Below are 12,968 nucleotides of genomic sequence, written 5' to 3' on the forward strand. Positions count from 1 at the left end.
GGGTGGAAGAGGGTAGACTGGGGTGGAAAGAGAGAGAGAGTAGACTGGGGTAGGAGAGAGAGTAGATGGGGTGGAAGAGGGAGAGGGTAGACTGGGGTGGAAGAGAGAGAGGGTGGACTAGGGGTGGAGGAGAGAGAGGGTAGACTGGGGTAGAGAGAGAGGGTAGACTGGGGTGGAAGAGAGAGGGTAGACTGGGGTGGAAGAGAGAGAGGGTAGACTGGGTGAAGAGAGAGGGTAGACTGGGGTGGAAGAGAGAGAGGGTAGACTGGGGTGGAAGAGAGAGAGAGGGTAGACTGGGGGTGAAGAGAGAGGGTAGACTGGGTGGAAGAGGGGTAGACTGGGGGTGGAAGACAGAGAAGGTAGACTGGGGTGGAAGAGAGAGAGGGTAGACTGGGGTGGAAGAGAGAGAGGGGAGACTGGGGTGGAAGAGAGAGAGAGTAGACTGGGGGTGAAGAGAGAGGGTAGACTGGGGTGGAAGAGAGAGAGGGTAGACTGGGGTAGAAGAGAGGAGAGGGTAGACTGGGGTGGAAGAGAGAGAGGTAGACTGGGGTGGAAGAGAGAGAGAGAGGGTAGATTGGGGTGGAAAGAGAGGGAGGGTAGACTGGGGTGGAAGAGAGAGAGAGGGTAGACTGGGGTGGAAGAGAGACTCCTCTTTATCCACCTTCCCTGTTTCTTGTTCTGTTCTGCCAGACGCATGTGATCATTTCCTTCTGTTGGAAGGGCTTAGTCTGGCTCCTCCACACAAAGTAACAGACAGACAGACGAGTCGTGACTCGGTAGTGAAGTGGAAGTAGTTTTTTTATTTATTCTGCAGCTGAATTAGATACATCCTCCATCATTATTACACAGGATCCATCCCAAATAGCACCCTACTCCTTTGGAGTAAACACGTTTTGACCAGGGCCCATTGAGACACAACACAGAGGACCCCCGCTATATGGCTCTGGTCAAAACTAGTGCACTATATTAGGAACAGGGTGCTATTTGGGGCATCGTAGCTTACCACAGCACATCCTTCAATGGTAACTTAGTGTTGTGGAGCCGTAGTCACTTCAGAGATAAACACCATACCTGTTATTATTATCAAATAAAATAAAAACCCACTGACGTGGAACGGTACATCACGGGGTCGTCAAGTTCACCTCTGACCCCAGCCTTCATTTACATAAACAAACAATCAACAGTAATGTCACGTCAGCTCAGAGAGAGAGTGTGTGTGTGTGTGTGTGTGGCGTGTGTGTGTAGTCAGTGCTTTTAAATCAGACACTTTAGCGTGGTCAGACTGTTACTGGCTGCTTGGAGGCGGGGGTTTAGCTGGCCCGTCACATGATCCTCAGCCCCTGGATGGAAGCCTCCAGACTCTGAAGAGACAACAACAACAACAACACATTTGTCAATAACAGTCACCAGTCTTACTAAGTCTGGTCTTCAGCTGGAGGCCATTTTGTTTCTGTCAACATTCCATTCTAGTGAATATCGTTATCGGACGATCTACTTTAAAAACTAGAGGATTGATCAAAATCACAATGTCGCTGACAACTAAATAATGAAGCTGGCCAGGAATGTGTGTTTCTTACCTTGAAGTCCCAGATGGTCATGGCTCCATCGATGCCCGTGGTGCAGAACTTACGACAGTCCCTCTTGTCTCCCTCATAGATAGAGACTTGACTAGAGAGACAATATAACAGGGTTAGACAGTCCCTCTGGTCTCCCTCATAGATAGAGACTAGAGACAATATAACAGGGTTAGACAGTCCCTCTGGTCTCCCTCATAGATAGAGACTAGACTAGAGACAATATAACAGGGTTAGACAGTCCCTCTGGTCTCCCTCATAGATAGAGACTAGAGACAATATAACAGGGTTAGACAGTCCCTCTGGTCTCCCTCATAGATAGAGACTAGAGACAATATAACAGGGTTAGACAGTCCCTCTGGTCTCCCTCATAGATAGAGACTAGAGACAATATAACAGGGTTAGACAGTCCCTCTGGTCTCCCTCATAGATAGAGACTAGAGACAATATAACAGGGTTAGACAGTCCCTCTGGTCTCCCTCATAGATAGAGACTAGAGACAATATAACAGGGTTAGACAGTCCCTCTGGTCTCCCCCATAGATAGAGACTAGAGACAATATAACAGGGTTAGACAGTCCCTCTGGTCTCCCTCATAGATAGAGACTAGAGACAATATAACAGGGTTAGACAGTCCCTCTGGTCTCCCTCATAGATAGAGACTAGACTAGAGACAATATAACAGGGTTAGAGCAGTCCCTCTGGTCTCCCTCATAGATAGAGACTAGAGACAATATAACAGGGTTAGACAGTCCCTCTGGTCTCCCTCATAGATAGAGACTAGAGACAATATAACAGGGTTAGACAGTCCCTCTGGTCTCCCTCATAGATAGAGACTAGACTAGAGACAATATAACAGGGTTAGACAGTCCCTCTGGTCTCCCTCAGATAGAGACTAGACTAGGGACAATATAACAGGGTTAGACAGTCCCTCTGGTCTCCCTCATAGATAGAGACTAGAGACAATATAACAGGGTTAGACAGTCCCTCTGGTCTCCCCCATAGATAGAGACTAGACTAGAGACAATATAACAGGGTTAGACAGTCCCTCTGGTCTCCCTCATAGATAGAGACTAGAGACAATATAACAGGGTTAGACAGTCCCTCTGGTCTCCCTCATAGATAGAGACTAGACTAGAGACAATATAACAGGGTTAGACAGTCCCTCTGGTCTCCCTCATAGATAGAGACTAGACTAGAGACAATATAACAGGGTTAGACAGTCCCTCTGGTCTCCCTCATAGAGACTAGAGACAATATAACAGGGTTAGACAGTCCCTCTGGTCTCCCTCATAGATAGAGACTAGAGACACTATAACAGGGTTAGACAGGCCCTCTGGTCTCCCTCATAGATAGAGCTAGACTAGAGACACTATAACAGGGTTAGACAGGCCCTCTGGTCTCCTCATAGATAGAGACTAGAGACAATATAACAGGGTTAGACAGTCCCTCTGGTCTCCCTCATAGATAGAGACTAGAGACAATATAACAGGGTTAGACAGTCCCTCTGGTCCCTCATAGATAGTAGACTAGAGACACTATAACAGGGTTAGACAGTCCCTGGTCTCCCCCATAGATAGAGACTAGAGACAATATAACAGGGTTAGACAGTCCCTCTGGTCTCCCCTCATAGATAGAGACTAGACTAGAGACAATATAACAGGGTTAGACAGTCCCTCTGGTCTCCCTCATAGATAGAGACTAGACTAGAGACAATATAACAGGGTTAGACAGGTCCCTCTGGTCTCCCTCATAGATAGACTAGACTAGAGACAATATAACAGGGTTAGACAGTCCCTCTGGTCTCCCTCATAGATAGAGACTAGAGACAATATAACAGGGTTAGACAGGTCCCTCTGGTCTCCCTCATAGATAGAGACTAGAGACACTATAACAGGGTTAGACAGTCCCTCTGGTCTCCCTCTAGATAGAGACTAGACTAGAGACAATATAACAGGGTTAGACAGTCCCTCTGGTCTCCCTCATAGATAGAGACTAGAGACAATATAACAGGGTTAGACAGTCCCTCTGGTCTCCCTCATAGATAGAGACTAGACTAGAGACAATATAACAGGGTTAGACAGTCCCTCTGGTCTCCCTCATAGATAGAGACTAGAGACAATATAACAGGGTTAGACAGTCCCTCTGGTCTCCCTCATAGATAGAGACTAGAGACAATATAACAGGGTTAGACAGTCCCTCTGGTCTCCCTCATAGATAGAGAGACTAGAGACAATATAACAGGGTTAGACAGGGTCCCTCTGGTCTCCCTCATAGATAGAGACTAGAGACAATATAACAGGGTTAGACAGTCCCTCTGGTCTCCCTCATAGATAGAGACTAGACTAGAGACAATATAACAGGGTTAGACAGTCCCTCTGGTCTCCCTCATAGATAGAGACTAGACTAGAGACAATATAACAGGGTTAGACAGTCCCTCTGGTCTCCTCATAGATAGACAGACTAGAGACAATATAACAGGGTTAGACAGGGTCCCTCTGGTCTCCCTCATAGATAGAGACTAGACTAGAGACAATATAACAGGGTTAGACAGTCCCTCTGGTCTCCCTCATAGATAGAGACTAGAGACAATATAACAGGGTTAGACAGTCCCTCTGGTCTCCCTCATAGATAGAGACTAGAGACAATATAACAGGGTTAGACAGTCCCTCTGGTCTCCCTCATAGATAGAGACTGACTAGAGACAATATAACAGGGTTAGACAGTCCCTCTGGTCTCCCTCATAGATAGAGACTAGAGACTATAACAGGGTTAGACAGTCCCTCTGGTCTCCCTCATAGATAGAGACTAGAGACAATATAACAGGGTTAGACAGTCCCTCTGGTCTCCCTATAGATAGAGACTAGAGACAATATAACAGGGTTAGACAGTCCCTCTGGTCTCCCTCATAGATAGAGACTAGAGAGACAATATAACAGGGTTAGACAGTCCCTCTGGTCTCCCTCATAGATAGAGACTAGAGACAATATAACAGGGTTAGACAGTCCCTCTGGTCTCCCTCATAGATAGAGACTAGAGACAATATAACAGGGTTAGACAGTCCCTCTGGTCTCCCCCCATAGATAGGCTAGACTAGAGACAATATAACAGGGTTAGACAGTCCCTCTGGTCTCCCCCATAGATAGAGACTAGAGACAATATAACAGGGTTAGACAGTCCCTCTGGTCTCCCTCATAGATAGCAGACTAGAGACAATATAACAGGGTTAGACAGTCCCTCTGGTCTCCCTCATAGATAGAGACTAGAGACAATATAACAGGGTTAGACAGTCCCTCTGGTCTCCCTCATAGATAGAGACTAGACTAGAGACAATATAACAGGGTTAGACAGTCCCTCTGGTCTCCCCTCATAGATAGAGACTAGAGACAATATAACAGGGTTAGACAGTCCCTCTGGTCTCCCTCATAGATAGAGACTAGAGAACAATATAACAGGGTTAGACAGTCCCTCTGGTCTCCCTCTAGATAGAGAGACTAGAGACAATATAACAGGGTTAGACAGTCCCTCTGGTCTCCCTCATAGATAGAGCTAGACTAGAGACAATATAACAGGGTTAGACAGTCCCTCTGGTCTCCCTCATAGATAGAGACTAGAGAGACAATATAACAGGGTTAGACAGTCCCTCTGGTCTCCCCTCATAGATAGAGACTAGACTAGAGACAATATAACAGGGTTAGACAGTCCCTCTGGTCTCCCTCTAGATAGGCTAGACTAGAGACAATATAACAGGGTTAGACAGTCCCTCTGGTCTCCCTCAGAGATAGAGACTAGAGACAATATAACAGGGTTAGACAGTCCCTCTGGTCTCCCTCATAGATAGAGACTAGAGACAATATAACAGGGTTAGACAGTCCCTCTGGTCTCCCTCGTAGATAGAGACTAGACTAGAGACAATATAACAGGGTTAGACAGTCCCTCTGGTCTCCCTCATAGATAGAGACTAGAGACAATATAACAGGGTTAGACAGTCCCTCTGGTCTCCCTCATAGATAGAGACTAGAGACAATATAACAGGGTTAGACAGTCCCTCTGGTCTCCCTCATAGATAGAGACTAGAGACAATATAACAGGGTTAGACAGTCCCTCTGGTCTCCCTCATAGATAGAGACTAGAGACAATATAACAGGGTTAGACAGTCCCTCTGGTCTCCCTCATAGATAGAGACTAGAGACAATATAACAGGGTTAGACAGTCCCTCTGGTCTCCCTCATAGATAGAGACTAGAGACAATATAACAGGGTTAGACAGTCCCTCTGGTCTCCCTCATAGATAGAGACTAGACTAGAGACAATATAACAGGGTTAGACAGTCCCTCTGGTCTCCCTCATAGATAGAAAGACTAGAGACAATATAACAGGGTTAGACAGTCCCTCTGGTCTCCCTCATAGATAGAGACTAGACTAGAGACAATATAACAGGGTTAGACAGTCCCTCTGGTCTCCCTCATAGATAGAGACTAGAGACAATATAACAGGGTTAGACAGTCCCTCTGGTCTCCCTCATAGATAGAGACTAGACTAGAGACAATATAACAGGGTTAGACAGTCCCTCTGGTCTCCCTCATAGATAGAGACTAGAGACAATATAACAGGGTTAGACAGTCCCTCTGGTCTCCCTCAAGATAGCAGACTAGAGACAATATAACAGGGTTAGACAGTCCCTCTGGTCTCCCTCATAGATAGAGAGACTAGAGACAATATAACAGGGTTAGACAGTCCCTCTGGTCTCCCTCATAGATAGCAGACTAGAGACAATATAACAGGGTTAGACAGTCCCTCTGGTCTCCCTCATAGATAGAAGACTAGAGACAATATAACAGGGTTAGACAGTCCCTCTGGTCTCCCTCATAGATAGAGACTAGAGACAATATAACAGGGTTAGACAGTCCCTCTGGTCTCCCTCATAGATAGAGACTAGAGACAATATAACAGGGTTAGACAGTCCCTCTGGTCTCCCTCATAGATAGAGACTAGAGACAATATAACAGGGTTAGACAGTCCCTCTGGTCTCCCTCATAGATAGAGACTAGAGACAATATAACAGGGTTAGACAGTCCCCTCTGGTCTCCCTCATAGATAGAGAGACTAGAGACAATATAACAGGGTTAGACAGTCCCTCTGGTCTCCCTCATAGATAGAGACTAGAGACAATATAACAGGGTTAGACAGTCCCTCTGGTCTCCCCCATAGATAGAGACTAGAGACACTATAACAGTGTGTGTCTCAGTGTGTGACCCTACGTGATGGAGTTCTGGTGCAGTGTATCCAGGCCTGTGTTGCGGTCCTCTGTGGTGGCTCGCTTGTCCATGTTTCTGAAGCGTTCCATAGCCGAGATGTTTCTAGTGATGGAAGCTTTAGGAAGGTCCAGCTTAGAGACAAGCGTTAGGGGACCCTCCGTCATCACAACGGAACAGCATGGGGCAACAGTCGTGACCCTGAGGGGAGACACACTGTCAAGATACAACACAGCAGAGAAGAATACTCACACGTTTCCTTTCCAATTTATATGAGACAGAGCTAGAGAGAGAGCTAGAGAGCTAGAGAGCTAGAGAGCTAGAGAGCTAGAGAGCTAGAGAGCTAGAGAGCTAGAGAGAGAGAGAGCTAGAGAGCTAGAGAGCTAGAGAGCTAGAGAGCTAGAGAGCTAGAGAGCTAGAGAGACAGAGCTGGGGAGGCTAGAGAGGACAGAGAGGCTAGAGGCAGAGCTGAGAGCTAGAGAGCGAGAGCAGAGAGAGACAGAGCTAGAGGCTAGAGGCTAGAGGCTGAGAGCTAGAGAGCTAGAGAGGAGAGAGCTAGAGAGCTGAGAGAGGAGAGCAGAGGCAGAGAGCTAGAGGAGCTGGAGAGCGAGGCAGAGGCAGGAGAGTGGGAGGCTAGAGGCAGAGAGCTGAGAGAGCAGGGAGAGCTAGAGAGCTAGAGGCTAGAGCTGAGGCTGAGAGCTAGAGGCTAGAGAGCTGAGAGAGGCAGAGAGCTGGGAAGCTAGAGAGCTAGAGGCTAGAGGAGGCTAGAGAGCTAGAGAGCTGAGGCAGGAGAGCAGAGGCAGAGAGCTAGAGAGGCTGAGTGAGGGGAGGCGAGAGGCGAGGCTAGAGGCTAGAGGCTAGAGAGCGAGAGGGGAGCTAGAGAGAGAGGCTAGAGGCTAGAGAGCTGAGAGCTAGAGGCTGGGAGAGCAGAGAGCAGAGAGAGGCTAGAGAGCAGAGGGAGCTAGAGAGCTAGAGGCGAGCAGAGGCAGAGAGCTAGAGAGCTAGAGAGCTAGAGAGCGAGGCTAGAGGAGAGCTAGAGAGCGAGAGAGGCAGAGAGCTAGAGAGAGGCTAGAGAGAGAGCTGAGAGCTAGAGAGCTAGAGAGCTGAGAGCTAGAGAGCTAGAGAGAGACAGAGCTAGAGAGCTAGAGAGAGAGATAGAGAGATAGAGAGATAGAGAGATAGAGAGATAGTCTTACCGCTGCCACCACGCTGTTCTCAGAGATGAAGAGAACACTGAGCAGAGGGAGGAACTCAGTCTTCAACTGAGACGGACTGAAACACACAGCACAGTTAGACACACAGGATCATTGGACAGAGCAACAGAGTTACCCCACATACACCCTGTTAGATAACACCCCCCCCCCCAGAGAGACTTACGTGGATCCCTTGGTGCCGTCCACCACAGTAACAGTGGAGTCGTGGAGACAGAGATCAGCGTGTCCCCCACCAGTAACAGTGGAGACCCAGGCCAGCCTAGATAACAGAGAGACTTACTGGATCTTTGCCGCCAGTAACAGTGGCCAGCCTACAGAACTTCGTGGATCCCTTGGTGCCGCCAGTAACAGTGGAGTCGTGTGAGACCCAGGCCAGCCTGTTACCAGAGGAGGAGAAGGACACAGAGTGGACCCATCCTCCTCCCCCCGCACCCCCAAACTCAGCCAGCACCGCCCCAAAAGGCATCTTGGACCCCCAGGGGGTCGGACCGGGCTTCTCCTCTACTTCCTTGATGTAGGCCGAGAACACCCTGGGGGGGAGGGGGGGGGAGATATTTTAAATAACTATTGATCAGGGGCTGTATGATATTTTAAATAACTATTGATCAGGGGCTGTATGATATTTTAAATAACTATTGATCAGGGGCTGTATGATATTTTAAATAACTATTGATCAGGGGCTGTAGTGATATTTTAAATAACTATTAAATCAGGGGCTGTATGATATTTTAAATAACTATTAAATCAGGGGCTGTATGATATTTTAAATAACTATTAAATCAGGGGCTGTATGATATTTTAAATAACTATTAAATCAGGGGCTGTATGATATTTTAAATAACTATTAAATCAGGGGCTGTATGATATTTTAAATAACTATTAAATCAGGGGCTGTATGTATCAAGTGTCTCAGAGTAGAAGCGCTGGATCAGTTTAGCCTTTTTAGATCCCAGTGAATAAGACTACATGGAGCTGACCTAGATCAGCCCTCCCACTGAGACGCTATTGGTCAATACAGACCCCAGGTATCTAAATGTATAAAGACCACTGATAGTATCAGACCCCAGGTATCTAATGTATAAAGACCACTGATAGTATCAGACCCCAGGTATCTAATGTATAAAGACCACTGACAGTATCAGACCCCAGGTATCTAATGTATAAAGACCACTGAGATAGTATCAGACCCCAGGTATCTAATGTATAAAGACCGCTGATAGTATCAGACCCCAGGTATCTAATGTATAAAGACCACTGATAGTATCAGACCCCAGGTATCTAATGTATAAAGACCACTGATAGTATCAGACCCCAGGTATCTAATGTATAAAGACCACTGATAGTATCAGACCCCAGGTATCTAATGTATAAAGACCACTGATAGTATCAGACCCCAGGTATCTAATGTATAAAGACCACTGATAGTATCAGACCCCAGGTATCTAATGTATAAAGACCACTGATAGTATCAGACCCCAGGTATCTAATGTATAAAGACCACTGATAGTATCAGACCCCAGGTATCTAATGTATAAAGACCACTGATAGTATCAGACCCCAGGTATCTAATGTATAAAGACCACTGATAGTATCAGACCCCAGGTATCTAATGTATAAAGACCACTGATAGTATCAGACCCCAGGTATCTAATGTATAAAGACCACTGATAGTATCAGACCCCAGGTATCTAATGTATAAAGACCACTGATAGTATCAGACCCCAGGCATCTAATGTATAAAGACCACTGATAGTATCAGACCCCCAGGTATCTAATGTATAAAGACCACTGATAGTATCAGACCCCAGGTATCTAATGTATAAAAGACCACTGATAGTATCAGACCCCAGGTATCTAATGTATAAAGACCACTGATAGTATCAGACCCCGGTATCTAATGTATAAAGACCACTGATAGTATCAGACCCCAGGTATCTAATGTATAAAGACCACTGATAGTATCAGACCCCAGGTATCTAATGTATAAAGACCACTGATAGTATCAGACCCCAGGTATCTAATGTATAAAGACCACTGATAGTATCAGACCCCAGGTATCTAATGTATAAAGACCACTGATAGTATCAGACCCCAGGTATCTAATGTATAAAGACCACTGATAGTATCAGACCCCAGGTATCTAATGTATAAAGACCACTGATAGTATCAGACCCCAGGTATCTAATGTATAAAGACCACTGATAGTATCAGACCCCAGGTATCTAATGTATAAAGACCACTGATAGTATCAGACCCCAGGTATCTAATGTATAAAGACCACTGATAGTATCAGACCCCAGGTATCTAATGTATAAAGACCACTGATAGTATCAGACCCCAGGTATCTAATGTATAAAGACCACTGATAGTATCAGACCCCAGGTATCTAATGTATAAAGACCACTGATAGTATCAGACCCCAGGTATCTAATGTATAAAGACCACTGATAGTATCAGACCCCAGGTATCTAATGTATAAAGACCACTGATAGTATCAGACCCCAGGTATCTAATGTATAAAGACCACTGATAGTATCAGACCCCAGGTATCTAATGTATAAAGACCACTGATAGTATCAGACCCCAGGTATCTAATGTATGAAGACCACTGATAGTATCTTAGGATAGAAAGCTACTGATTAGGTTGAAACGTGGTGTCTGATCTCTCTCTCTCTCTCTACCTCTCTACCTCTCTCTCTCTCCCTCTCTCCCTCTCTCCCTCTCTCCCTCTCTCCCTCTCTCCTCTCTCCCTCCCTACCTGCATTTGAAGTCACAGGATCCAGCCGCCAGCAGCACGTTGTTGGGATGCCAGTCCAGACTGAGGACGGTGGAACGGATTGGCTTCTTGATGTGCTTACTCACCCACCTGAACACACACACACACACACACACACACACACACACACACACACACACAGTGAAGTGACACTCAGAGAAAAATAAATACATACCTGAACAACTCACACACACACATTTAAAGGGTATAAAAGGATTTAGCCTGCTTCTCTCTCTTCCCCTTTCTCCTCTCCTACCCTCCCTTACCAGTCGTTATCAGACTCGAAGTAACAGACTGATATGAGCCTGGCTCCACTGCCCACAGCAAACTTATTCTCCAGAGGAGACCACTTGCGAAGGTAGCAGCCCTGTTGATCCTCAGGATAACCAGAGTGGGCTTCCAGACCCCGTCCTTCAGAGACCAGGCGTAGGCGTTGCGGTCCGCCCACACGTCACGATACGGTCAGACTTAGGAGCCCAGTCGATACCTGGAAGAGAGCGAGAGAGAGAGAGAGAGAGAGAGAGAGTCAATGTAAACCTCTGAAAAGCATCATCAATGTCCAGACATTGTTAAAAGTATTTTAATGTATTCCTCCACCTGTGATGTCATTTCCTGTGGCTATCCTACCTGTGATGTGTCCATTGTGTTCCTTCAGCTCATGACCCTTCACCCACTGGTTACCACTCTTCTGATAGATGTGGACCCTCGTGGTTGTTGGGACTGATGGCAATCTCTACAGGGAGGAGAACAGGAAGTAGAAGGCCAGATAACAGAAGAAGAGTCGGTGGTTAAACATTTTCAGATGTTTTTTTAATACACCCTTTTTTGATGTTGTACGCGGTAAAGTGTACATCATGTGCTGTATGCAAGTATGTGTCTATTTAAAAGTATGCGATTTTATATAATAATGCATTGGTCCTGGGGGTCGTACGGGTTCTGTCCCGGTTCCAGGCGTGACAGGTGATGGGTTCGAGCAGAAACTGGTGCAGTGACATGTTGGTTGGAGTCGGGTGCGGTCAGTCTCTCACTGGTCACCGGCTACACTGGGAGAGAAAAAAACCCCATAGGAATACATGGAGATGACACAGCTCGCTAACTAACGCTACTCGGCTAGCCGCTAGTCACACTACCTATTCGGGAGATTTTTAGCTTACATTTCACAAACTGCTAGACGTGAATGAGTAACAGTGTTTTATACATATAACATCATATACTCGTGATCAAAAAGATGAGTTAGTTCTGCGTTTAGGAGCAAGGTGTGGCTGAGCTAATTAGCTGGCTAGCCATTGACGGACAATCCCACCCTAATGTTCGCTAACTAACTAGCCCAATTTCGCATGTACGATAACTAAACCAGCTAACTAGTTAGCAAACAATATTTTCTAGTACTTTATTTCTACTTTTGAATGTCCATACAAAAAAATAACTCAACACGATTAAGAACGATAAAAATTTGCTACGAAAAATAACGACAATAAAACGTTTTAATCTCGCCCGTAAAAAACGAGGCCTCCTCTCTGGAACCAAGCCTCAAACTTTCCTGCGAGCCGTGGCCCGCTCCCAACGACACAGTTCGCCATTGACGCTAGTTAGCATGCTAAATGTTAGCTTACCTTGGTTTTTGACAGAGCAGTCTTCTCGCTGGTCCTTTATTTATTTATTTTTTCGGAAACGATAGATTGATGATGACGTTGGGGGAGACAGCGGAACGGACTTGAATTCGCGGACTCTGGGCAGTCGACACGAATCCGTCCAGGAATGTCGGGAGTCGAACCAAGGAAGCTTAGCTTCCAGCTACATTCAGATGGGATGGGGATGTCAGCCATGCCGGAGACAGTCGCCTATTTGTTTCCGTTGTTGAAGGCGGCCCTAGCGGCACCTATCGGCTAAGAACCGAGCCTTGGCAGAATGGGGGGGATGCACCGAGGAGCTGTGGTTTGGCTCGTTTACTGTCGTAACAAAATTATTCAACCAGTTTGATACCTTGAAGTGAAATAAACTGTCAAGACTACAACACTCATTTTGAATCGTGACCATTGTATTGATTAGACTAAAGTGGTTTGAAGCCCTAGTTCAAAGCCTACAATATGTTGGAATATCTATTCTGTTTTTCAGAGTGGAGGAGTCATCATTGGAAAAACGGATGTCAAA

The 12,968-nt window shown here is 46.1% G+C and overlaps 1 pseudogene; it reads right to left on the reverse strand.

The window, feature by feature from the left end:
• Positions 1-1,313: 1,313 nt before the first annotated feature.
• Positions 1,314-12,635, reverse strand: LOC123486305 (annotated as a pseudogene).
• Positions 12,636-12,968: the final 333 nt, after the last annotated feature.

Source organism: Coregonus clupeaformis, unplaced genomic scaffold, assembly GCF_020615455.1.
Source record: "Coregonus clupeaformis isolate EN_2021a unplaced genomic scaffold, ASM2061545v1 scaf1124, whole genome shotgun sequence".
Taxonomy (NCBI): Eukaryota; Metazoa; Chordata; class Actinopteri; order Salmoniformes; family Salmonidae; genus Coregonus; species Coregonus clupeaformis.